The sequence below is a fragment of the Homarus americanus genome, unplaced genomic scaffold, assembly GCF_018991925.1.
Source record: "Homarus americanus isolate GMGI-L3 unplaced genomic scaffold, GMGI_Hamer_2.0 scaffold34915, whole genome shotgun sequence".
In the NCBI taxonomy this organism is placed as follows: Eukaryota; Metazoa; Arthropoda; class Malacostraca; order Decapoda; family Nephropidae; genus Homarus; species Homarus americanus.
The window spans coordinates 45,199-47,505 of NW_024741849.1; positions in this window are offsets into that span (position 1 = coordinate 45,199).

Here is a 2,307-nt window from a genome sequence, read left to right on the forward strand (position 1 = left end):
TGGGTCTAGGTGTGTGTGTGTGTGGGTTCAGGTGTGTGTGGGTCTAGGTGTGTGTGGGTCTAGGTGTGTGTTTGGGGTCAGGGTGTGTGTGTGGGTGGGTCTAGGTGTGGGTCTAGGTGTGATTGGGTCTAGGTGTGTGTGTGTGTGTGTGTGGTCAGGTGTGTGTGTGGGTCTGTGTGTGTGTGGGTCTGTGTGTGTGTGTGGCTCCAGGTGTGTGTGTGGGGTCAGGTGTGTGTGTGTGGGTCTAGGTGTGTGTGTGTGGTACAGGTGTGTGGGTATAGGTGTGTGTGTGGGCTCAGGTGTGTGTGGGCTCAGGTGTGTGTGTGTGTGGGTCTAGGTGTGTGTGTGTGTGGGGTCTGTGTGTGTGTGGGGTCTGGTGTGTGTGTGGGGTCTAGGTGTGTGTGTGTGTGTGTGGTGTGTGTGGGTCTGGTGTGTGTGTGTGTGTGTGGGTCTAGGTGTGTGTGTTTGGGCTCTGGGTGTGTGTGGGTGGGTCTAGGTGTGTGTGGGTCTGGTGTGTGGCTCAGGTGTGTGTGTGTGTGGGTCAGTGTGTGTGTGTGGGGTCTAGTGTGTGTGGGTCTAGGTGTGTGGGTCTAGGTGTGTGTGGGTCTAGGTGTGTGTGGTCTAGGTGTGTGGGTCTGTGTGTGTGTGTGTGTGTGGGTTGGTGTGTGTGGGTCTATGTGTGTGTGTGGGGTCTGTGTGTGTGTGTGGGTCTAGGTGTGGGGTCTAGGTGTGTGTGTGTGTGTGGGCTCAGGTGTGTGTGTGTGGGTCTAGGTGTGTGTGGGTCAGGTGTGTGTGTGGGTCTAGGGTGTGTGTGGGTTCTGGGTGTGTGTGTGTGGGTCTAGGTGTGTGTGTGTGTGTGGGGTCTAGGTGTGTGTGGGTCTAGGTGTGTGTGGGTCTAGGTGTGTGTGTGGGCCTAGGTGTGTGTGTGGGTCTAGGTGTGTGTGGCCCAGGTGTGTGGCCCAGGTGTGTGTGTGTGGGTCTAGGTGTGTGTGTGTGGGTCTAGGTGTGTGTGTGTGGGGTCTAGGTGTGTGTGTGGGTCTAGGTGTGGGTCTAGGTGTGTGTGTGGGCTCAGGGTGTGTGGTTCTAGGTGTGTGGGTCTGTGTTCAGGTGTGTGTGTGGGTTCAGGTGTGTGGCAGGTGTGTGGGTCTGGGTGTGTGTGTGGGTCTAGGTGTGTGTGGGCCCAGGTGTGTGGCCAGGTGTGTGTGTGGGTCTAGGGGTGTGTGGGTCAGGTGTGTGTGTGGGGTCTAGGTGTGTGGGTCTATGTGTGTGTGTGGGTCTAGGTGTGTGTGGGCCCAGGTGTGTGTGTGGGCCCAGGTGTGTGGGGCCCAGGTGTGTGGCTCTGGGTGTGTGTGTGGCCCAGGTGTGGGCTCAGGTGTGTGGTAGGTGTGTGTGGGGTCTGTGTGTGTGCCCAGGTGTGTGTGTGTGGGGTCAGGTGTGTGTGTGTGGGCTCAGGGTGTGTGTGTGGGTCTAGGTGTGTGTGGGTCTAGGGTGTGTGTGTGGGTCTAGGTGTGTGTGTGTGTGTGGGTTCAGGTGTGTGTGTGTGTGGGTCTAGGTGTGTGTGGGTCCAGGTGTGTGTGTGTGGGTCTAGGTGTGTGGGCTCCAGGTGTGTGTGGGTCTAGTGTGGGTCTAGGTGTGTCTAGGTGTGTGTGTGTGGGTCTAGGTGTGTGTGTGGGTCTAGGTGTGTGTGGGTCTAGGTGTGTGTGTGTGGGTTCAGGTGTGTGTGTGTGGGGTTCAGGGTGTGTGTGGGGTGTGTGTGTGTGTGGGTCCAGGTGTGTGGGGTCTAGGGTGTGTGTGGGTCTAGGTGTGTGTGGGTCTAGGTGTGTGTGTGTGGGTGGTGTGTGTGGGTCTAGGTGGTGTGTGGGTCTGTGTGTGTGTGGTCTAGGTGTGTGTGGGGTTGTGGGGTGTGGTGTGTGGGCTCCAGGTGTGTGTGTGTGTGTGTGTGAGGTGTGTGTGTGGGTTCAGGTGTGTGTGTGTGTGTGGCCCAGGTGTGAGTGTGTGGGGCCCAGGGTGCGTGGGGTCTAGGTGTGTGTGTGGGTCCAGGTGTGTGTGTGGCTCCAGGTGTGTGTGGGCTCTAGGTGTGTGTGTGTGTGGGTCTCAGGTGTGTGGGCTCAGGTGTGTGTGTGGGTCTAGGTGTGTGTGGGTCCAGGTGTGTGTGTGGGTTCAGGTGTGTGTGTGGCCCAGGTGTGTGTGTGTGGGTCTAGGTGTGTGTGTGGGTCTGTGTGTGTGTGTGTGGGTCTAGGTGTGTGTGGTCTGGTGTGTGTGTGGTTCAGGTGTGTGTGGTCCAGGTGTGTGTTTGGGTTCTGTGTG